Raw genomic sequence first — 25,117 nt, 5'->3', positions numbered from 1 at the left:
CATATCCATCTTCCTTATCCTTCTAGATATATGGTATAGAAAGCGTTTCAGGACTCACCTCTCTACATATATCTGGAAGGGAAGGACGAGAACAATATGTGCATGGAATTTCATTTTTGGGGCCTTTGTTCTTTCTGACCTGCAGGAGCTTTCTCAAGGGTAAGAGCACAAGTTCCCTAATCTGGGAAAGGGCCTCGCTCAGGGCCCACATCCAGTGAACCCAAGGTTAGAACTTCTGAGAGCAGAATCCTGAGAGAATCAAGTAAGGAGCCTGACCTGTGTTGCTAATTCCCCAGCGGGTGGTGGAAAGCTCCTGGGAGGATAGAGTTTATATGCTTTATAGCCAGATTGAGCAAACAACAGTGTGATTAAGTTACACGCATTAGTTGGCTCCATAACAAGAACAGAAATGTACGTGTTCATTTGGGATGGAAAGTTTTCAACAAAGCAGTTGCTACTTGCATAGACTTGTCCCTGGTTCTCAAGTATGGCCAACACCAAAACATCAGACAATACTGTTGAGTCCGAGGGGACCAGCTACATAATTTGTGAGGTACACGTGCAAAATGCAATTCAGGCCTCTTGTTTAAAAAGTATTAAGAATTTTAGCACAGTGACAGCAGCACGTGAAATGAGGTGCTGGGTGCTTCTGAATGTGTGACTCAGGGTCAGACACCCCAGGGAGGGGTGTGTGTGACTGCTTAGGTCAGACGCCCTGAAGCCAGCCCACATTGGAAGCCTGGGAGAAATGAGGGTTGGAACCTGGGGCTGAGTGGTCCTGAAAGACCCACATGATGCTCAGTTGGACAGTCAGAGATGAACAGCACTTAACTGAATCTTATGGAAACGTTGGGATGCCCAGCATTTGTTGGAGAATAGTTAGAAAGTAAGGCCTGCAGGCAGTGGCTAAAGCTGAGGGCAGTGGCATCAGCCCCCAGAGTTTTGAGAGCTCTGCCTGACCTTGTCTGTTTCTTATCTGTAAATAAGCTGCATAATGATGCCCACTGCAGTTGTGAGGACTAAGCATATTATTAGGCCTGTGAAAGTGTCTGGACACGTTGAGGGATTTACTGAGCGTCAGCAAAGCAGACAGACAGTGAAACACCGTGAATGTGCAATGAGGAGCTGGACCTCATGTGTTGGAGAATGAGGCGGGGCAGGCGGAACCCTCAGAGGTGTTTGGCCTGGTCTAATATCTTTTGGATGAATATGGAGGCTTAGGGGACTTCACACCACCTCTCTTGGTCTCCCCTAGTTATCCCATGGACCTAGCGTGCAGGCCCAACCAGCTCCTCCTTCCATGGAACCTCTGCTTCTGACCTTTCCTTCAAGGTCCTGAAATCCTGCGCTCCTCGTCCTGCACATGCGCAGTTCTTAGTGTTTTCTGAGCACCCACATTCATAGCCTCCCGCAGTCTGCCCATGCCATTTCTGTGTCTATGCCCTGCCATCAGAATATCCTGAAGAGCCAGCTTCTCGTTCACACTTCAGCAGACTCTGTCACTTTTCCCCACCTGGGAGCCTTGCCTGGTTTTCCAGCTTCAATGCAATCACACAGACAGGTACCGAATGCCTCTCCTTGCATCCCTTCTCCAACAAGGTACAGACCTCATAATTTATGGATTCTGAATATGCTAGTTTGCTTACACACTAAAATTGATTTATGTCCTCCAGATCAGTACTCCTGGCACCTTTGAAGTTATTCACAGGCAGACACAGAATGGTGACACATGACTGGCCTGACAGGCACATTCCCAGCTGAGGACAAACAAGGTGACACTGCCTTCTTATTTCTCTTACTAGAAACAAGTGTCCTTTCTGTGGTCTATTTAATTCCACCTTTTCTGCTTTTGTTGATGACTTTGCAGGTTTCAATGGCTCTTTAGCACAGTGCTCAAGTGCAGTCTGGTGTTTCTAAGTGCAAGGAGGCTGTGATATGCCTTGCAGAGGAAATGTGTGTTATATAAGATTTGATCGTACATGAAAATAGTGCTTTAGGCTGGGAATTCCGTATTAATGGATTAACAGTATGGTTTATCCCAAAAAGAAGAAGAGGAAATTCATCAAAGTATCTATGAGGGTACTGTATTGGTGCTAGCAGAGGCTGGTAAGAACCTAGCATGTATTTCCTTAGAAACAGTGGTTTGGTGTTTACTAATTCAGTGTTCCCTACAGCTTTACAGAGCATAACTGCCATGAATAACAAGAGTCATGGCAGTAAATGCATTTTCTTTTTAAAAATAGCTTAAGCTTCTATTAAGTGCTATACATCATTCAAGCCCTTTTTGTACCTTGAGACTTCCAACTTGGAGGAAGCCAGTTCAGCTTTCTCTTTCCTGTGAACTCATTTTGCATCACTGTTGGCCCATTTTATTTTATATTCATTCAGCTTCTGCTTTCTGATGCTCCTTGAATGGCTTTGTTGTTGTAGATTTCGATAGGGTTTGGCTTATAGCTAAGGATGCTTTCCAACTTGTGATCCTCCTGCCTCAATCTCCCAAGTGCTAGGATTGATTATCAGCATGCACCACCATGCTTGGCTCCCCTCAAATTGCTTTTAGACTCTCCTAGTATGGCCAACAGCTGGACAGTGAGTCCTCAAGGGCAGAAAACCACTGGCTGTTGCAGTTATTTTCCTGGGGAAGTGAACAGTAAAGATATGCTGAAACCGAACATGGAGAAACAGAATAGAATGTGCTTGCCAATGGATACCAAGCACAGTAGGAAATAATACAGCAGAAATTTTATCAGCAAGAAAAACTTCCTCTCACCCCCTCTGGGGGAGCTGAGAATCAGAGATGTTTGGAAAAGCACAACCAACGTGAACTTGGAGAGTTCCCTGAATGTTAGATGTTCACTGGTGTTGGTGTCTGGAAAGATATCACCGGCAGAGGACTGCCAGGGAGATCTGCAGCCATGATGGCTCTTTGAGGCTTCCAGTCGGGCCCCAGAGAGTTAAGCTTGCCAGTATTCCTTGTTGCTGAGGGAGGAGAACAGGATTTCAGTGGCCCTGGATTAGATGCCCATGGGCAGCTACCTTCCCATTGTACAACTCAGGTGTCTTCCTATCAGTGTCACGTGGCTGGGAATGATGCGGACTGGGGTTCAGTGGCCCAGGGATTGGGGCTCAGTGGCCCAGGGACTGCAGGCCTGCCTAGGAGCCAGAAGGCTACATGCAGGCTCCAGGACACAAGTGCCTGTGTTTCTTTCTTTCTTCAAGGAAAACCCAATTTTCTTCTTCCTGTTCGATTTCTAAATAATTAGATTTACAGTGGGGTTTTTTGGTGTGTGTTTTGTCAGACTGTGTCCTTCTGTGATGACTCAAATGTCACCTCTGCCTTGGCACTATTGCCAATCTTTCCCTTCCACATGAGTCACTTTGGCATCCCTTTGCCCAGAGGATTTCCCTCAACCTTCCCCCTTGCATTCTTCCATGTTCTGTCCTATTCTGCTTCTCATTGTGGGTATTTCTGAATCGTAATGAACATCTCTGGATTTTAGTCCTTCCTTAAGGACAGAGACTGGGGTCTGGTTTGATTATTTGATAAGCACTACTGTGCCTGGCACAATACATAGAATGTCATAGCTTTGTATAGGTATTGCTATTATTATCTAGTGGAGGAGATTAATTTTTTAAAAAGCCTTTACAAAGGTTACAGATCCACGTAAGGTTCTTCAGAACAGTAAGGATATAAATGCATCCCAAATCACGCTGGGTCTCAGATATCTCTGGGTAAGGAGGAATGGGATCAGCTTTTCCTTCTCTACTCTAGATAGAAAAAGAGGCTGGTTGGTGGTATGAAAGAGGTGTGATGGAAACAAGAAAACGTTCTAAAACCCTGGGGGCTGGGGATTTAGCTCAGCGGCATAAGCACCTGCCTTGCAAGCAGGCAGTTGTGAGTTCGATCCCTGGTACCGATAAAAACAATAAAGACCCCCCCCCCCAAAAAAAAAGAAAAGAAAAAGAAAAAAGAAAACTTTCCAAAACCTTGACATTCCTCAAAGGCACTAGGAACTCTTTCTCTGGAAATCTTTAGGAAAAAGTGATGACCATAGTTCTAGAAAGTTTGCCTGGAAACAGCAACCGAATGGGCATGGACAACTGTTCTCACCTGGCCGTTGCTGGGCTCAGTAAGAACAGTTTGGCCTCTGAACTCTTATGGCAGAAGGGTTGGAGGAGGTCTTATAAGGAGAACCACTTACTTCGAGTGACTTAAATATCTTAACAAGTACTGCCTCAAAGAACGTCCTGGTCATCTCTAGTATATTCGATAACGCAGTGGGCTTTGAGGGCTTGGTCCATGTCAGCGGCCTGCATTTGCTTAGAGACTTCCTGCCAAGCCACCTGGACACACTGCTGCCAGACTAATCTCACTAAAACACCTTCATATTATGGCTCAGAATAAATGGCTTCACACAAAGGGATAAAATCTAAACTCTTTAAATCTTTCGCCAAAGTCAAGAGTGTACAGTCTCCATCTGATACTCCTCTATAGTCTCCTCAGAAGGGTTGAGATGGCCAGGGGTGAAAGAGTGGGTGAGGTGGATTTTATCTATCGATACTTCTGGGGAAATATGAGACTATAGAAAGCACAAGTCACCAGGGTTTCACTGTGGTGTGTGGCTTTGCTTATAATTAGCTATGGGCATTAGGAAGAATTCCAGAACATTGTGCAGCTTGTTTGAATTTGCAGGGGGTAGGAGGAGCTTAGTTTTATTGGAAATTGAAGTTCAGGGCTTGTTTTTTCCAGGCCCCTGCTGTTCTCAGGCAGATGTGCCTTCTTATATCTCTCAGGTGCGCCAGTCCTCTCCTTTTGAAATATGCTTGATGAAAACAAGGACCTCCTTTTCCATCAGCCTGCAGCAAAGATGAGCTAGGGTGTTCTGAGCAGCTCTTGGCTCTGTTCCTGAGAAGGGAAGGGTGCGAACACCTGGTGCAGTAGTTCCAGTGTCGTTTGCTTGGCACGTGTGACTTTGCTTCAGCATGACTGTCAGGTTTGCTTCATTTTTGCTGTCCGGGAAAATTGAGGAGTATGTCTTAAAGAATGGGTCAAGGTCAAGGTGAGCTCACTTCTGTGACTGAGAAATCGGAACAGTCCATTGCAGTGACTTGGAAGGGATAACCACACAGGTAATTTCTAAAATTCATTTCCGTGTATTTTTTTCCTGGATCACTGGCATGGATCATACCCTGCCTTATGCTATATTTGACTTATAGCTTTTATTAGACCGGGGATCATCTGTCATCTACTTTTTAATCCCCCCCCCATGGCCTAAGAGATGTTTCTGTGTATTGTGGAAGAAATTCTGTCGGGCCACGTTCTTAATTAGGAAGCCAGGGTCTAGGAATTACTAAGGATGAAAATATATTGGTTTAATATCCAAATGATATTATCCCCATCGTGCCCATGTGCTTTGTTATTTCTACTCTAAATTTTTAAGGCTTAAGGCCATGAGTCATTCTGCCACCTCCACTTTCTGTGCAATTAGACACAAGTCACACTAGATCTTCCATGCTCCAAAGTAGTGGTTCTCAGCTCTGTCTACACATTAGAATCACCAGGGGAGCTCTTAAACATCCTGATGCCCCATTGGTTCTCCAAGCCAATTAACTGAGCCCCTCTGGGGGTGGGTATAGGCCTAAGTATTTACCAAACTTCTCAGGTGATTCCAACATGCAGCCAATGCTATGCATGAGCTATTTGAGGGCAGGGAATCTGCTTTATTAATCACTTTTTCTCCAGAGCCTCATATTGTATTTGGCACAGAGAAGGTTCTCAGGAGCTGTCAGTGCCTTCTATCAGCATCTACTCTTGGATGTTGTGAGTCTAAAGCCCACAGCCTGTCCCTTTTCTTGTCTCAGTATCTGCATCCCCATCCACTTAGTAGTATGAGCCAAAAACTAAGGGTTCATCCATGATCCACCTTCCTCTCAACATTATAGTCCCTCACTATACTTAATGATCTTACATGCTAAATCTCTCTCCAGTATTTATGTGCATTTATTTACATATTTTCCAGTACCATCCAACTCCAAGGTGCTATCCTCAATTCCCAAACTATATAGCCTAGTGAATAACCTTGTCCAGTCAACCTGTTCTCTATACTACAGTCAGAACTATCCCAGAATGCAAATGTGAACTTGGGATCCACTGATTTAAATCCCTCAATGGATTTTTGTTGTATTTTGGAAACCTAGACTCCTTGTCTGACTCACAGAATTCCATAGCTTGCTCCACAATGCCCACAGGTCCTGGCCTGCAGGTTCCTGTGGCCTGGTCTATAAAACCAGGGGGTCCAATGGGCCCCCTGGTTTGGTCTCCCTATCCCTGTGGTCGGGTTTGTAGGCCCCTGTGGCATGCTCTACATACCCTCATGGTTTGGTCCATCTGACCTTATGTTCTAGTTCACAAGCTGTCATAACTTGGTCCAGAAGACCTGTGGCCTGGTGCCTAAGAACCCCTGGTCTGAATCACAGGCCCCTGTGGTCTGGCACAGGCCCCACAGTCAGGTCTACATCCCTTGGCAGCCTGGCCTGCATGACTGTGGACCTACTTACCAGCCTCAGTCTGCTTTGCTCTGCTGTATTCTTTGCATGTCATCTACTTTAGCTTTCTTGTACTGGCTGAATTCTGTCGCCTTTATCTTTGGAGACTTCATACATCTGTTTCCCTTGGCCTGGAATATTTCCCCCATCTTCTTCTTCTTTGTCTGGTTAATTGCTGCTAAACTTTCAGTTTTCAGTTTAAGGATTCCTATTTTGGTGAAGCATTCTCAAGCCCCAGCCACAAATTTCTGTCATGTGCTTATACACATCAGGCTTACTTCTCTCCAAAGACCTCTCCCAGTGTGCAGCTCACTTATGACTATGTGGTTTTTGCATTCATGACTGTGCATCATCTGACTGAAACCCCATGAAGACAGGAGCCATGTCTGACTTTGCTTATTTTAACCCCAGGGCTGAGCAAAGGTCAGGGCCAGTAAGAAAGTCCTCAGCAAGTATTTGTCAATTGCACACCTGAATGTTTCTATAGAACAGCTCCAGACTTTACTGATCTTGTCACTCTCTGACAAGGTAGCATCTTATGTCCTGCTTCGTGGGCAGGGGCAACATCTCCTGCCTCAGTCCCAGCTGATTCTTAACAGCCCAGTTACAAAAACCATTCCATATGACATGGCTATTTTGCCCTATTTTCAGCAGCCTCCAAAAATACTATTAATATCCACATCCATCAATTGCTTAACCTTCTGGTGTTTCTTCATCTGTCCAGAACTTCCCTACACCTGAATTCTTAAGGCTTTGGTGGGTGGCCTCTATTCTTCCCTATTTGCCTACCAGTATTGTTAGCAGTTGTTTTCAGTTTTGAGTCTCACGTTGTAGCACCTTGTGTCACGCAAGTGTTTACACACTTTAGTACCTTAGCCTCCCTGTAATCCTGGGGGCCAGGTAGGGTCTAAGAGATGATCTCCCTAGGGTGAAGCTCTTGACACCTGTCACAGCCTCCTGGTTACCTCTATTCCTCTGCAGACCGCCCTAACCTGAAACATGCTAGAGATAAAATCCTGTGTCCCAACATTTCTTTCTTTCTTTCTTCATTTTTAATTTTAATTTTTATTAGTACGTGTTTGCAGAACAATGATTGCATTCACTGTGGGGAGTTGGGACATGTACATAACACAGCTTAATTCTTTGTACATTCCCTTCCTGTCCTCTGCTTGCTCCCCTACATCTTTTGGTCCCATTCTCGTTTGTACCAACAGTTGTTTCCTTGAGCTTTCTCAAAACAATGGAGAGAAACAGGCTAGATCTCTATTACTTGTTTTGTGATGTTTGAAGATATTTACCATCCCTGGATCTCACTTACTGATTGTGTAAAATGAGAAGGTTGGACCAGATTAATGAGAGTCCCTTAGTAATAAAAATGACTGGGCCAGGGATTTAGCTCAGTGGTTCAAGCGCTTGCCTCATAAACATGAGATTGTGAGTTCGATCCTTGGTACCAAAAAAAAAAAAAAAAAAAAAAAAGTAATAAAAGTGATTATAGCAACAATAATGTCATATTAATATTAGCTAACATAATTGATCCTATATCATCACTCAAGGACTATTTTACTAAACTTTCTTATTTGTTTTAAATTTATTTATTCCCCTCTATAAGCACACAAAATAGAGATGTTTTGTGGTCCTACCTTATAGATGTTGAATCTCAGACACAGTGAGGTTTAGCAATTTGCCAAAAGCTAGAGTCAGGAATTGAATGAATACAGGAACATTTTCTTTAAACCTCCCCTCTTAATCACGTCACCTAAATGCAGAAAGCAGGTTTGGAGTCAAACAGATCTGGTCAGTGGATCAGCTCTGCTACTTAGCTGTGTGGACTCAGCCAGGACGACTTCTGTGCACCTGTTTCTCTGGTGTAAGAAGGGAAGCCCTTCATCAGGGCTGTATGAGTCTGCTAGAACCACTGATTCAAAACGCCATAGACAACAGCGTTTATTTGCCCATAGTCCTGGAGGCTGGAAGATGAGATCAAGGGTGATTTCTGCTGAGGCTGCTCCTTGGCTTGCAGGTAGCTGTCTTCTCTCTATCTTAATGCTCTTCAGTCTGGGTTTCTTCAATGCCCTAGAGTTAATTTTCATTTCTCGCCCACTCTGGGTCTCCCTCTCTCTCTCCCTTTTCCTCCCTCTCCCCCTCCTTCTCTCTCTTCTCCTTCCCACCCCTTCCTCCTCCTTCTCCCTCTTTACCTCCCTCTCCTCCTTCCTGTTTCCCACCCCCCACCCCCACCACCACTACTGGGGATAGGACTCAGGGGTGCTCATTCAGTAAGCTACATCCCTACCCTTTTTTTCCCTTTATTTTGAGATGCAGGTGAGTTGCCCATTCTGGCTTCAAACTTGTAGTCTTCCTGCCTCAATCTCCAAGCCTGAGATTACAGGCGTGACTCACTGTGCTTGGCTTTGATCACTTCTTTTTATAAAAATACCTGTTGTATTAAATTGAGGTCTACTCTAATTATTTTATACTAATTACCTCTTTAAAGGCCCTATATCCAAAAAACAGTCATATTCTGAAGTACTGGGGATTAAAGTGCCAACATATGAACTTGGTGATCACTATTCAGTCCATAGTAAATGGATTTGTTTGCATCTTCAAACACATTATGTGTCAAGTGCCACCTCGGTTAATGCTGGTCCTTCCCTTTTCTCTGCCTGCCCTCATTGTACATCTGCTCGTCTTCTCCTGGGTAGAGACGGGATGGGATGCCCTGTTGGCAACATGCAAGTGAGCAGTAGGTAGAATCTGTCTGTTTGGCAGCTATTTCTAGAGTGGAAAAAAATCTCTCCCTTATTTTAGATTGCTTATGGCATGGTTTACAATCCTGAGTTAACACTGGAGGCCTTGAAATCTTAGAAAGATAGTATTACGGTAAATCATAATCCTTCAAACTTGCACGGCATCGTACTTACCCAAGAACTTTAGCTTGCCTTTCAAAGTGAATTTATAGGGTGGGGATGTACTCAGAGGTAGAGCATTTTCCTAGCATGCATGAGGCCCTGGTACTGCATTTAAAAAAAAGTGAATTTATCCTTTCTCCAGAGTAAGGCAGCCTCTCCTTCCTGTTCATCTGACTAGTAGAAGTATCAGCATTTCTAATGAAACAGACAGTAGCAGCCATCTTAGAAATGTCCAGCGCTGCTGTCCTCTGTAGTTTCTCAGGTTTACTGCTGGGGCTCTCTTTCCCTCCTGGGAGATGTAGCAGGTTGGACATGAACCACCCAAGAGGCGCTGGAAGAGTGGAGATGGGAGTCAACAGTTGTGTTAATGAAGATATTCTATAGCAAGGTAAGATGAGTGTGAAAAGAAACATGGAGACCTTATTTTACAAAAAAGATTGAGTTTTGGGACAAAGAACCGAGAAGCAGCACAGAGGTATCCCAATCCTAAAGCATCTGCTGTGACTTGGATACCTCTTACCTGCCAGGATATTATCGCCAACCTCTACACTGCATAAGAAGTGGATTTAATAATCACCATTCTTCAGAGGAGGACTGAGGTTCAGCAGTACTAAAGAGTTTGTCCCAAGTCCCATGCTAGCAAACAGCAGAGCCAGGGTTCTGAGCCTCTCTGTGGACCTCCCTTGAGAGGAAGGCCTCTGTGGCTCAACCTGGGGATGTCATGAGGTAGCCAGGTGCTTAACAGAGAACAGCTGTCTCCTAAATTGGGAAAGAGTGCACTCATGCCAGGCCTGAAATGACCTTGCTGCTTCAGAAATCTGAGGAATGGAGGAGAGCATAGCTCAGATCCTGCCTGTGGGTAGAAGTGAGTACCCTTGGAGAAATGGGAGTAATTCACTACTGGCTGGTGCCAAGCATGGGCACTGGAAATGGGAGTGAACCAGGAAAGCAGAATCTTTAAACTTGAGCCAGAGTGCTTAAGATCTGAAGTGGGAATCTGTCACCTGCTTTTTCTGTGTGTAGTTTGCACTTTGAGGTCTCTTTCCCATGGTCCTGCACTGGGTGGGGTCTGAGAGCTTGAAGTTTTTTAAGGGACTTTGGGAGAAATGAGAAAAAACTGTATTGAATCACTTCTATTTTTCCTGGTTGCAAAATTACATACAATCATTGCAAAAAATATTGAAAGAAAAATGAAGAACTTCACAAAGGGAAAAAAGTCTGTAATTTACACTCACAGGAAACCATCACCGTGTTGTAGCTATTCTTTCAGGTTTTGTTCTATATACTTTTAAAGCAAACAAAATACATGATGCATTACTTAATTACTTTCCATCACTTAGAGCTATATTATGCATATTTTCCATTATCTTTGAACGTGCTTTTTAAATATAACTTTTCCTCTCTTTCCTTCCTGGTTGGATATTGGGATAGTTTTGAGCTTGTTCCCTTAATTAGCTCACCTAGTAGGATACCCCTTAGGGACCTCAGAACAGCAGTACTAGTGTCTATCTTGGGAACTGTATGCTATTTATGTACAAGCCACTCTGTTAATAATTATCACTAATATCAACTAACTAGAGTTCTGAATTGGTGTCAGCTCTGGTATTTTTAGCCATCTAACATTCTTTTGGCCTTCTAGTAGTATCAGTCCAAATGAGCCACAAACCTTTTATTCTACATTGGAGAAACATGACTCATCTTGGAAACCTTAGGCAAAGCCCATGTTATTTATATACACCCATGTGCTTTTTATATGCCTATATTTGCTCCAAAACTCAAGTGGCAAAAACATCCACACTGTGAACAGAAAGGTTCTTATGCAGTGTTGTGAAAGAAACAGCGATTTACTACAAAATGGGTCTTTTACCCCTTCGGGTCCAAATCAGCAGTGGGGGTGCTCCAGGACTCCATTCTGTCATCTGGGATCTCACCAAGGGCACTGGGCTTATACCCCAGTCTCAGCTGGCTCTAGTTGTCAGAACATACTTCTTATTTACCAAAGAAAAAAGAATACAAATTGCATAGCTGGCTGTGCCAAAGCATCAGAAGTCATGGTCACTTTTATTGGCAGGACACACGCACGCACAGAGATGTGAAGGTGTTGGCGCCTGAGCAGCAAGGACCACTGAGGGACTGATGCTGTTTTGTAGCCTTCTATGACATAGCTACGAAAAGCTTTTATATGCTAGAACAAGACTGCCTCCACGTTCACACATTGGTGTAGTTATCTTAAATTTGCTAATGCCAAAGATAACTCTTTGTCAATTTTAGGAAAACCATTTAAACTATCTCCTGAAAAAAAAAATATGGTTCAGTGAGAAGTCCTGTCTGTGACACATAAAACCTGGTTCCAAACCTCCGCCCCAACCTTCTTTCTCTCTTATGGAACATACTGCCAGGAGAGGTTGGTGCTCACCTCACTTTGTCACTAAATCCCAGTGAGATTTGGATAGGTCTCTTAGCCTTTCTTGGGCCTGTTTTTCATCTGTAAAGCAGTTCATATAGATTCATAGTTTTAAATTTATGTTTAAAATTTGTGTGTTAAAAATTTGCTATTCCACAGATTTTAGATTTGAACTTTTGTTAAATATTTTTATCTGCTTAAAAATTATACACAGATAGCTCTCTCAAATGTGTTGTCTGTCAATTTTACCTGAAACCTTCATGTGTTAATTTTATTTTTACTTTCCTTAAAGTTTATTCTGCCATTTACTTTGAGCTTAAAAATAACTTGAGATTTGTTATAAATCTGCTAAAAAAATCTGTTATAATCTGTTTTTAAAAAACCAAGCTGTTACAATATTTGCCATGATTTAATATCAATGGATCAGAATTTTCTCAATAGTATACAAGTAAACAAAATTTAGAAGTAAACTGGTTATTACATAAGAATCACATTCAATGTTCTGATTGTCTTTCTAATAAAGAAGAGAGATAATTTATATGTGTATATATATTTAATGAAATAAGTTTTTATATATAAAATTCTATGTATTTATGAATTTATATATTTTATGTACTTTGAATATTTTATTATGTATTTATGAATTTATATATTCCTGTAAGATTTTTAAAAATGTGTTTTGAAGACACTTTAGAGCTGACATTCTGTATGAATTGTATTTTTCCATGTAAACAAAAAATGTTTTTGGCTCTGCAAGCATAATAGTATGTATGCTGATGACTAATAATGATTTTAGCACACAGCAGGGAATTGTAATTAAAATAAGCAAATGATAGCTGTTATAGAAGAAGTACAAGCAATATTCTAATTAATGAAGTTGCTAATTACTTGCCTCCAGTCCCTGGTTTCTTTGTCTGTCAGTTAAAATATATTCTTGTATTTGGGAAGAGGAAATTTACTTGAAGACTTGGAAAGCTAGCCTATGCACCAGAGCGGAAGAATTTCACCCCAGGGAATTTTAGGGAGTAAGTTTTGGGTGATTGCTCAATTGATCATTCTAAATTAAATTGCGAAGTACTGACTCTAAATTTGGTTTAGAAAAAACATTGCTGGTGCATGCATTTTGTCTCTCTTCGGCTCATTTTATAAAATGATCACCTCAATATATGTAATGAAAAAGAAAAACTTCAAGAAACTGCCTGATCTCAAAGGCAATTAGCTCTAGCAGGAAGTTGTTTTCAGGAGCAGCTTTGCCCTAGAATATAAACCCATAAGTGGAAACACTTTTTTGAGATTGGCACTCCTAGATAAAATGCATGATTGATTGGGAGTTTTTTGTTGTTGTTTGATTTGTTTCATTTTTTCAGCATTCCGGTATTGTTGGACCCTGGGATCAGACCGGTGGCATGGCTGAGCAGGGAACATGGTGATTGGATTCTGGCCTGATCAGAATCCGGATGGTCCCAGATGGTTAGCACCCTGCAGATGCTGTTGGTGACTAGCCCCAGTTTCAAGTCTTGAACCTTCACAGTGACACACTGAGACAAGAGAGGCTATTGTGCCCATCACCTTCTTGCTGGCTGATGGTAGCACCAAGGTCCTACTGATGGTAGGACCAAGGTCTCAAGCATCCTAGGCAAGTCCTCTATCCCTGAGCTATACCCTAGTGCTAACTTTACGTGTTTATTCCTTAGGAAAGGGGATGTCTGCACCTACTATACTATCTTCCTTGCCTGCTCCAGTCCTGGTACCACCAACATTAGCACCTCTGGGAACTTGTTGAGAATGTAGGCTCTCAGCAGCACCCCAGACTCCCTGAACCAGGATCTGCTGAGCTATCTGGGTAGTAACAAGTCCCCAGGGGAGGCCAATGCTCACTGAAATTGGAGACTCAGTGGCCTAGGTAATGGCTCACGTGGACAGTGTTTCTATTTAGGGGCCATGTCTGGGTCCTTCTTGTTCACACCATTCTGACTGAACTGTGAGGATGCTTAGAAGGACCCTAACTCATTTGGCTTTGGTTTCAGACATCTCTTCTTGCATACAGAATGTACTATGGATGAAGCAGGAGTGGGGGCTCTTTTAATGCCTCCCAATGGTCTCAACACACACACACATACACATGCATACACACACAGATACACCTAGGAGAGCACTCTATGGTTACCTAAAGTACTGAAAAAATTGCTTCCTCTGAGCAGAGAGCTTTTTGTGAGGGTCAGTGCCTTGCATGCTCACTTTCATCCTCTAGCGGTGGCCCTCAACCTTGGCTGTACATTTAAGTCACCTACAAAAACCACCTTCTAAAAGTTCTGATTTGCTAATCAGGGAACAGTCCAGGCACAAGAAGTTTTAGAAGCTTCTCAGAGAATTCCCTATGCATGCGTCTCAGTTTGAGGATAATTGGATTAAAAGGTGTAGGGTGCCTAAGGAGGAGAGGATGACAAAAAGTCGGGCTGGGTTGTGGGGGAAAGTGGCTGACCAGGGGTATAGCATGCTATTCAAATTTTCATTATTGCAATGGATACCTGAGAAAACAAAACAGGAAAGGTTTATTTTGGCTCACAGTTTCAGAGCCAAAACAGAGCTATGGTTGGCTGGCCCCATTGGTTTCAGGCTGATGGCCAGGCAGAGACATCATGGTGGAAGATGTGGTAGAGAAAAACTGCTCACCTCATGGCAGCCGGGAAGCACCAAAAGAGGAGAGGCACCAGAAAGAACGTGTGCTAGCCAGCCTCCTCCTTTAGATCTGGTCCCATGTAAACCCCACCCTTTTGGGGGTGCTGCTCATATGCAGGGTGGGTTTCTCCCATCAGTTTGCAGTCCCATGTGGCAATTATCTCTGGAAACACCTTCAGAGACCCACTCTGTAGTGTACTTTTACTTTTCTCTTAATCCAGTCAGGTTGACATTCAAGATTAAGGTTTCCAAAAGCTAAGCCCCTCTCAACATCTTCAGCCACTGACCAGAGAGAACCTGCATCTTAGGAGCACCCTTTCCATTTTTCCCTGATAACCATGACGTCCTTAGTAAGTGAGTGACTTCTCGACCTTTTTAATTTTAATCTATCCGAGCCATGTTTTTTTTAAATGAGGCAGAGCGCTTAAGGAATATCTCAGGGCTGCTGCCCTGCATGCAGTCTCCAGTGCTATTAAAAAGCCCTTTTTAAAAAGCTCAAAAGTGGCCTCTAATGAAAAACTGTCTCCTACTGTCCTATCTTTGCCCCAAACTTTCAAGCATTTCTTTATTTCGTTATTTTGCTGATTATTTCCTTATCGCTACATAATAAATGTTATCTGTCTTTCTTTCTTTCCCTTCTCTGCTTCTTCCCTTCCATTTCCTTAACATGTTTTCTACAGAATCTCTTTCATTACACTGTCAAAGTTGGTAACATTTACATTTTGTGACTCCCCTTAACCATAAATTAATTCTATAAGTTGCAAACTAGTAAGTAGCATTTACCTTATGGATTTTTAAAAGAAAGGAGAAAAGAGTCCTTCTTCTCTAACTTACATCCCACCCCTTATTGTCCATTTCAACCTGCCACTAGGGGTTTAAAGAAGAGGACGGGTGAGGAGAGAAGGAACTGCCTGCTTTTCTATAAGCGGAGCATGGACTGGGGGTGAGTGGGAAGAGTGGCTGGACCGGGCAGGGAGGGGAGGGTGAACCAGTAGCTTTGTTCAAAAGCGGCAGGTAATCCCATTTATAACCCCTCTGACCTGCTGTCCTTTGCTCCTGCTGACCTCAGGCTGGGAATGTCCTTGTGTCCATGGTCAAGGGGCCAATAGCATCCTCAGCTGGCCCTGGCACCTACCTGCACCTCACTGTGCATGCTGAACTGAGACCTCTGCCTTCTTTGGCTTTCTGAAGTGTGTTGAAATCACTTGTTCTCTTTTCCCTCCTGTTCTCTTCAGTGGTACAGGTTTGTGTTAACTTACAGACCCATTGGCAAGGGGAGAGAAATAGCTGATTGGTGCACATGTCAGTACAACATCTGAGCTGCTTCCCAGTAGGATTTGAGCCCAAAAAGATTTCTCAGGATTTCTGCATTGGAGAAGGAGACTTGGCCTGGATAGCTTCACTGGGCAGGGAGAGGGAAGAGGTGATGAGAACGTGATAGTGTGTAATAATGTCCACTTTGGCTTTCTGAGGTAACAGTCTCCCTCTGGAAGCAATACCCGGAGAGTTTGGGGGAGACAGGAGAGCTGCTTGCAGCTGATCTGGTAAGGGGCTAACTAGGGGTGGGAGGAAGGGAGGTCGATACCAGATTGGAGCTGCTGAGTGGCTAGCAAGGCTTGATGGCAGGTGGGACATGGCAAAAGATGAAAGACTCTGGGAAGCTGAGGTTTTTGCTGGACATTTAAATCTAAATTAAAGATGAACGATGAATGTAAATCTGATGCCAAAGTGGCCTTAGAAATTGGCAGAGCACCACAAGCTCTCCAAGTTGTCAGAGATAATTTTTCTATGTTGGCATTCGAGTAGCGATTGGAGGAGAATTCATACACAGTCATATGTGACTATTAAATGCCACATATAGCATTTGATACTGGCTGTGGGAGTCACAGTTATCTTTCTGGTTTTTAATCCAGTTTCTGTCACTGCCTTACAAAATGAAAGAGACCAGGAGAAGGGCAGTCTTTTTTTTAAAGGAATGGGCACCTGGAAAGCGGATGGCAAATGGTTTGTGGCACCTAGCCCATCAGCCCTGTAGTCTGACTGCCAGGACAGCTCACTCTTAGGGGAATTTAATTCACCCAGACAGCAGGGCCTAGTGGTTAAGGGTGTGGAGGCAGACTGCTGGGATTGGAAGCCTCACTTGGCCACTCTCCAGCAGCTGTATGGACTTGAGCAAGTTGTTTAACCAGTCCATGCCTCAGTTTCCCCATTTGTTAAGTGGAGGTGGAACTGCAGGGGATGAATTTGTGCAAGGACTGTCAGCAGGACCTGTAATGGTCTCCCCTAGTTGTTAGGAGCATCAGACCAGGAAGCCTTTCCTCCTTCTCCTCCTCTTCCTCTTTGATCCTCCACTATCAGACTTCTTAAGGTCATATGCTGACCCCTGCCCAAAGTGCACTCTCTCTTAGTCTCAACTCGCTCTTCAAAACTCAACTTAAATGTCACTTCCTCCAAGAGCCTGCCATTTTTCTCCCTAAGTAATTGTGTCCTCGCCCTTTGGCATCTTGTACATTTCCACCAGGCATTTATCACATTTGTGGTCATCTGTAGCCTCTGCGTGCATTATTTTTGTGACATTAGCCCCTCCACACCGGACTGTTAAGTTCCATGGTGCTAGGGCCTGGGTCTGTTTTATTTGTTCCTGGATTCCCACTGCTTGATACTTAATGATGCTCAATAAATATTACATGAAAATATTAAATATTAAATAACACTACAAGCAAGTGCTTTGGACAGTGGAAAGTTGCTTTGCAAATGTGTTTTCATCTTAGCTTTATTGCTATCCATAGGGCTACCAAACCATAAAAGAGCTGTCTGCAGCAGCTGAGGCTTCCAGAAGAATCAGGCAAAACAATTTGGAAAGAGGTCTTACTAAAAGTTGTTCATAAGCCACATGGTATCTTGCTATGTCTCTCATCTTAAAGAAGGAAAGTAGAAAGTGAGCTGGAGAGCATAGATTGCACTCAGTCTCAGTAAACAACCTGCTCTTAGCATCGTACGTTGGTCAGTGTGATGCTCTGAAAACCAAACAAGAAGAGTGGTCAAGGGAATGGCATGGCATGGCTTGCTAGGCTTGATTTTTCTTCAGCTAGTTGATACCCTGACTGCATGTGATGCCCAAGAGAGGGCAGAGGCCAGGATTCTACTGGTCAATCCCCTCCTCTAGCCACAATCTCATTCCAGACTCCAGAACTCTCCTTCCCAACTCTACACAGTACTGTCCCCCACCCCCATTCTGCTAAGCTACCTGACCTCACTGTGAGCTGCTCTTTGCCTCAATTTCTAGATGCCATCCCATTACAGTCTCTGTGCCCACGCATCAGTTGCTCCCTTGTATTTCTCTCCTTAGACTTCCTGCTCTCATCTTACAGAATGGACACAGTTCCCCTAGAGATCATCCCTACAGGGCAATGGACTTGAGGAATCGCTTCCCAAAACACCTCTTCCATTTGTTTAGTCTCAGTTTCCCAGACCCATTCCCACTCTTTCTCCTTGTCTTCATCGAGTCATCATTTTATGAATATTAATTACATACCAGGATCTATATGTGACTGAGGGAAAAAGAGTGAACTAGCCACCATGCTCTTGCTGTCAGGATTCCCAGTCTAGGGGGGAGAAAGACTGTCCTGGGAAGACAGGATCCCATGGTCTGACTGCAGATGTATGCCTTGTGGACAGTAAGCTGGAAGAAGAGTTTACCCTGAAGATGTCCTTTCCCTAGGAAGCAGATTTGGGCATACTACAAACAGAGTTGCTCCAAGCACAAAGAAAATAGTGTCACAGGGCCAGGAAATGAATTCAGTGGCACAAGTGCAAGGTCATGCGTTTGAGCTCCGGTACTAAAAAAAAAAGAAAATAATGTCACATGCAGAGTGACCTACGCGTGCCAGGAATGTAGTGAGTCAGGGAAAATCACTCCAACCTGTGTGGCTGCTGTGTGGGGCGTAGCTTAAGGAGAGGTGGAAAGACAGACACAGATCTAGTCTGAATGTGGCTGTGGGAGGAGCTCGGGCATGGATCTCTGGGCTGCAGGGAGCTATTCAAAACATGTTTAGATAGGAGAACGGAGCCAGGCATGGTGGCACAAGCCTGTAATCTCAGCTGTAGAGAGGCTGAGGCAGGAGGATAACCACAAGTTCAAGGCCAGCCTGAATTACAGAGTAAGTCCCTGTCTAAAAAAAAATAATAAATAAATGGAATGAATAAATGTGATTTAGAGATGATGATAGCAGAAAGGAAGATGGATTGGGAAGGGTACAGGAGTTAGTAGAGGAATCTTTGGAAGTTTATTCTAAACATGATTCCTGAGGGATGCCTCGATTCTGCAGTGTCCTTGCTGCCAGCAAGCAAAAGCAAAAGGTCTTGGCACCCTGCTGCTACAGTGAGGACTAGAGGTTGGCACACTGAGAACCCTGGACATTGACAAATACCCACAATCTAACCTGCAGCAGTGTGGATGAAGGAGAGGGGACAGTGGAGGTTGCACCAAGATTTCCCCGGACCTTATTCCTAATCTTTCTCTCTCTCTCTCTCTCTCTCTCTCTCTCTCTCTCTCTCTCTCTCTCTCTCTCTCTTCCTGTCTTGACAACTCAAAGGAGGAATGTGGAGGGTGAAGCTGGGACAGTATCTCTTTTTGCAGTCGTGTGTGAGTCACAACAGAATGATCCACAAGTGGAGAGATCTCAGTCAAGTCAGAGCCCAGTTTCACCTTTAGTTTTCTTTTGTGGAAGAAACTCTGGCCTTAGAGAATGGAGCAAGGGAATGGGGGTATGCCTGATGGGACCGCCATGGCAGTTCCGGTTGGCCACGCCTTTCCAGGAACACAGGGCTCAGCGCTGCGCAAGGCCACACTGGATCTCTTTCCTGGCTCTCTCTCCCAGGCCAGGCCTCTTGGCTGCCCAGTCAACTCCATGTCTGCCCACACTTGTGACTCTGATTTTCAATTTGGGATTTGTAGGTGGAATAAATAGAGTCAGAACTAAAAACAACTGCGATCACTTCTGCAGACACAAAAGGATTTTGTCATTGGTGACATAGAGATTAGTTCTAAAAGCAACCTTTTCCCACCCAGCAGGTTGGCCTGCCTGAATGGTGAGGGCTGTCTTGCCTCCTGCTTTGTCTGGGGAGCAATCATTTCACCAGCTTGCTCCAGATAGGAAATGATGGATGCTGAGAGGACCAATACCCCATCCCAGCCTGCCTGGGGCCCACTCCTTCCTCCTCTCTGGCCTTCCCCCTTCCCTCATATTTCAGGGCAACTGTGGTCTTGCTGCACACAGAATCACCATCACGCCTGCTCCATCCAATCCCAAGTTGTCCTGGCCCAGTGGCATGTGGGTAAGGGTGACTTGGGGCAAGTTCTGTGCATGAGCCTAGGGATGGCTGAGATCATCCCCTGACAGTTCTGGCTCTGACCCAGTGACTTCTTTCTTATTCTCATCACAGGACAACTCTAAGTCATAACCATTCTAGACCTGGCTTGGGCTGGTTTTTCAGGACTCCTTGATTCTGAGGTTCATTTATCTGCAACGTGGAGACAGAGGAAGTGGCAAAGGAATGCTTTCCTGCATCACCAGCCAACCCACTGCCAGCCAAACATTTGACTCATTGGCAGGGGCACCAACCCTGCCCCGGGCTCCCAGCTAACTGCCTATCTCGTGTGGGTGAAATCTGTTTCCTGCCCCAGGACTCCCTGTGCTGGGAGAGCTGTGTAGATCTCAGCTGCCTGTGGACAGGCCCACATTCATCAGGATGATATGCAGTGTTGTATGGTTCTGCTATAACTGTGCCAAGGTACTGCAGTTTCTGCAGTGAGGATTTGATCAGTGTGTGTCTGAGCCTCCTGGGCAGTGAGGAGAGCCAGTGTGTGCCAAGTGCTAATGATACCCAGGTAACTCAAGAAGACAGGTGACTGCCTCTGGGGATGGAGGTGAGGCCCCCATCCATCCTCTCTCCCACCTCCTTTCTTCTTATGATTCCTGCATCCCCTTCCCCTTCTCCTTTATTCCCCCCTCATTGTCCCTGCCTGATCTTGATGCCTTTTGATAGCCCCTCCTCATCAGCCCTGGGCTACCACCCTGGCTTGTGTCAGGATTCTGATTGTCTAGCTTCCCACGGGTACTTGTGAGCATAAGGTCATCTGCACGCTGTGAGTTACTCGTCATGATGGTTACACCTGGGGAGACATCTTTGATGCCTGGTTGTCCTCAGACTAAATGGAGTAAGCTTACCTTACCCAGCAAACACTAGCTTGGTCCCAGAGACTTAACACAGTGCCAAGCACCACCTTGCAAGCTGAGGACAAGGTTATTTTGCAGTGTCCTCCTTCCCCACTCCCTGAGGCAGGACTGGCTTCTAGCTCTGCTCTCCATGGAAGGAGAGGACTCCAGTTAGAATAACGGTAGCTGCTGCCATTAACTATTCGGGAGAAAGACTCCTTGGCACTAGGCCTTGCCTTGCATAGCTCTTTCTTTGCCTGCTGGGTCAGGATCCCCTTCCTTGCTTTGGGATTCCAGGCCCAAATCTTGAGACCCAGCAAATGCTGGAGGAACTGCTCTAAATGCAGGCACCCTGCAGAGCCTGGCTCCATCACCATCGGGATTCGGGAAGAATCCTTTTCGTCCTCCGGCTCTCATATTCTCACCTCCCAGTTAAGGAGGCCTCTGTGCTTACTCTCTTTACTATGAACTGACCTGTCTACACCTGAGGACCAGGACAGTCACCTTTCTCCAGGTGAATCCAAACCCCACAAAGCACATGCTTACTGGAGGGAAATGTGACATCACATACAGCTCCTGTTCTTTCCTCCATTTGCCCAGGAATGTAGCGTAAGTTCCTCAGGCCACTGCCCACCCCCTGCTTGATCTGTTGCTTTTTTTTTATGTCCTCCTTGCCTTTCCTTTCAGAGCCACCTGTACCTTCCTTGTCATCTCCGTCTATGATAGAGTCCAGTGACCTCCCATGGGGGCCCCTCAGCCAAGGCTAAGAACTGTGTGTGTGTGTGTGTGTGTGTGTGTGTGTGTGTAAAATGTCTTTTGGGCTGGCAGGGGCAGGAGACCAATGGTTTCTATCCCTTGTTTCTATCCTGCCAGAGCTAGGAACAAAATGAAAAGCAAGCACAGGACCACATGGCCCTGGCCAGTGGGTCCCATCTCTGTGATGTGCTTTGTGTGGCACATGGATCTGACTCTCTGGCTTTGGTAAACTCTCTGTGAAGTGAGTGCTCACAGAGGAGGGCAGGAGAGAGGGACACATGGCCAAAGAGTGTGGTGAGTGGGAACAGAACCAGTGGTGTTGCCAGCATGGATCTGCTTAGCGAGAGATGATTCCTGGGAGATGCCTTCCTAGATGCCCCATCACAGGCTGGGTGTCTCAGGATGTACTGGAAGAAAAGGTAGAGATAATTTAGCCTGAAATTACATCTATTCAGACTTCCCTCAAAAATAAACTCAAAACATAAGGATAGTGAGTGGTGGGCTACTACCCACCTCCTGGCATGTGAAAATCACTTGCTATTGGTGGAGTATCAAAATGTGTCCAGGGCACAAAAAAAAGTAATATTTTCAGCCCATTCACACCCCTAGGCCAGTACATACCACTGTGGAAGTTGTCCATCTTAGTATAGTTGAATTGTGGTCCTGACTGTTACCTCAACTTGTGCATTTTACTTTACAGTAGGAAAGTACTGTCAGCCTATTTATTCTCCTCCTTGTGAGCAAGGGGCAGTGTAGTTTCACAGCTTCACAGAGTTGAGACCCTTGCTGGAGAGCTCATGAGTAGCATGGGGCTAGAACCCAGGCATCCTGGCTGCAGCTCTCCGAGGTGGTAGGCCCATGAAATCCAGGAATTGCTGGTGCCATCCGAGCTGTCAAAATACCACTTCTGCTGCTTGTGAACAAGGAGGTGCAATCACTGAAGGAGAATATACCTTTTTTTCTACACTAAGAGTGGTTCTTTTGGCCTCTGAACACAACCCCTATAAATGATTAGCCTCTGTGAGAATAGCAGGAGGTCTCTCTGAGTATATATTACCCAGATAATGGGCAAGTGTGACTGGTGGGAAGTCGAGAACTCTATGAAATATGAAGAGACTGAATCCAGGATTTGGATCAGAGAGGACCTGTGAAATGTACCTGTTTGCTTGGCAACTCTTGTGGGGAGAAAAAAAGTGAGTATTATACATTTGAATTGATCGGCAGTGGTGTGGAGCATGGCACGTCTTAGAATGTTCTGCTCAAATATTATTTATTATTGAGTTGGTTAGGGACCAGGAATAGATGAGGTGCACAATAAAAGTGTCCTTGCCTTCATCACTAAGCATTAACACTTAAAGCTGAAACAGAAAGAAAGATAGGTGAGGAGGGTACCCGGGAGATGGAGCCTGAACAGATGAGCCAGTCCAGAGAAGAAAAGGAGTCATCAGGATGGCTTCCTGGAAGAAGGCACATTTAAAGTTAAACCTGAGGAAGACTAAGAAGTAGCCAGTGAAGAGAAGGTAGAAGGATGTGCAAAGGCCCAGAGGCAGGGGAGAGCAGAAAATTGTCAATGGGCTTTGTGTGGCTGGTGAGCAGAGTTAGGAGACTGGAACATTTAAGAAGTATGTCAGTCCTCAAAGTGATGTGAAGCAGGATAAACTCTTCTCTAAGGAGTGAGAAAATTCAAAAAATGAAAACAAGTACTCAAGTGTGTCAGAGGTAGAGAGGCACTGCAGTGACATGGTCACTTGGCAGTACGTGGCCTGGAGGAAGTCACTTGAACTCTACCAAGTGGAAAACAGAGGAGGGAGTGGCATTTGCACTTCTGCAATACATGACACTGTGCTATGTCTGCTCAAGCAGTGGGATGGTGACACTGCCTTAATGTGTCCTTGTGGAGCAGCAAGTCAGGGTCACTGAGTGTGTGCGTGCACAGCAGGTGTAGCCCAGGAATAGGAGCCCAGGTGCGGCAAGGGGAGGCTCGGCTAGAGCAGGCGGTGGGGTTCAGAGTGCTCTGAGTGGGAGGGCGTTCTCTCCAGAGCGCTGTGTGAGAGGAGACTGACTTTCCTGCCTCATGGAGAAAGCATGAAGACTGATTTCCAGTGTCTGTCCTAGCCACAAAATGGCCTAGCAATAGCACGTGTGATATTTTCCGTGTAACACTAGACTTTTGCCATTTCTGGTCCTAATGGAAAGTGATGGTGACTCCTTGCTACAAAGCCAATCTTTCAGTGTCCTTGTCAAGGAGCTCCCTCTGTGGGTCGGGAGAAGTGGTGCCATTGTTTGGAAGGAAAGATGAGGTCCCTGGGTCCTGGACTCCAGGAGGGCCAGCGACCTTTTGCCTTCCTATGGTTATGCCTTCATAACATGCGGGCTCACAGTCATGTTTGAACTCAAAGAAGCCATGAGAGACTGTGAGCACCACTCAGTCAGTTCTAGAGCAAGGGCCAGATCATTCAAGGTGCGGGTTCTGCCTTTGAGAAGCTCATTCTCCGGCTGGGATGGCTTCCCTTCAAAACACAGCCCAAGGAAGCCAGCTCTGACCAGGGCTTTGCTAGCTGTAAGAGTCATAACTGCACTGAGTTAGCTTTTGAAAGGAAATGCCGTCATCTATCGTCTCTGGCCCCCTTCCTTTGAAGAGAGGGAATGAGATGTTTCACCTCAATCTACAAAGGTCAAATGCAGGAATCATCAAAAATTAGGACTGAGCCACCCCCCCCCCACAGCCCAGCCCCTTCACCCTTGCACACTTGTGGGCCAGAAGTGAGATTCCCAGCCTCAAGCTTGGTAGGTGCCTCTGTGCAGCAGGCTCTGTTCCCACGGCGATCAGCACCCAAGCGTCACACACGGGGGTCCAGATCGCTTCACCTTCCCCAGCTTTGCCTGTGTGGGAACTGGATTTCTGATGAGGCAACCAGAATTTCTCTGCTATTTTAGTGTTGTTGGGAGCCCTGGGAAATCTTTGTTCTCCCGGCTGGTTATGTAATGTTCAAAAGAAAAAGCAGCGCAAGAGGAACTAATCCTCCACCTCAGGGTCTAATGTTCCTTCTGAGAACGTTTTCTTCTGGGCTTCTGTTGCTTTCTTCTTACCCCCACTCAGGGAGCTAAAGACAATGGGGAAACCCTCCTGTTCCTTTCCTGGTGGCAACCGCATATGGGATGTTCTTCAAGAAATCCTATAAGGGAATGCAACCCAGGGTGGGCAGCATTGCTGCGTGGTGAGGACATTACATATTTACAGTCACTTAGACTCCCAGTTGATGACCTCTGTTGGCAAGAAAGTTAAAGGTAGATAATTGCTGGCATGATTCAGCCACTTGGAGTGGTCAGCAAGGTCCCTATTCATCTGCCAGCTCTTCTGTGCTAGCATCGGTCTAGTGTGCTAGAATTCCCCACCTGGCCTCAGGGTGGCTACTACAACACCAGCATCACTTCCTCTACAACTACCCCCAAAGACAGGAAGTGTGGCTTGTTCTTCCTTGGGGAGAATTTTTCCTTCAGTTGGCCCCATCACAAACCTTCCCATAAGGCTGGGTCTCATGGTCAACCTTAAGCCAATGTCTACCAAAGAGAAATTGGATTATCACAAATGGTTTAGACTTGAG

The 25,117-nt window shown here is 45.1% G+C and overlaps 1 protein-coding gene across 4 annotated transcripts in view; it reads left to right on the top strand.

The window, feature by feature from the left end:
* Positions 1-25,117, top strand: part of Mapk4 (mitogen-activated protein kinase 4) — a 148,356-nt gene that overhangs the window by 63,095 nt on the left and 60,144 nt on the right. The window contains exon 1 of one of the 4 annotated variants that reach the window (XM_063231645.1): positions 22,610-22,705. The exons of the other annotated variants lie outside the window; for them this stretch is intronic. The gene's annotated coding sequence lies outside the window, so the exon portion shown is untranslated. Of the gene's footprint in view, positions 1-22,609; positions 22,706-25,117 lie in introns of those variants that run through there. 4 annotated transcript variants of the gene reach the window in all.

The sequence above is a fragment of the Cavia porcellus genome, unplaced genomic scaffold (assembly GCF_034190915.1).
Source record: "Cavia porcellus strain 051 isolate PalLab524CR breed Dunkin Hartley unplaced genomic scaffold, mCavPor4.1 scaffold_20, whole genome shotgun sequence".
NCBI classification, from domain to species: Eukaryota; Metazoa; Chordata; class Mammalia; order Rodentia; family Caviidae; genus Cavia; species Cavia porcellus.
This window is presented reverse-complemented; position numbering and strand designations above follow the sequence as displayed.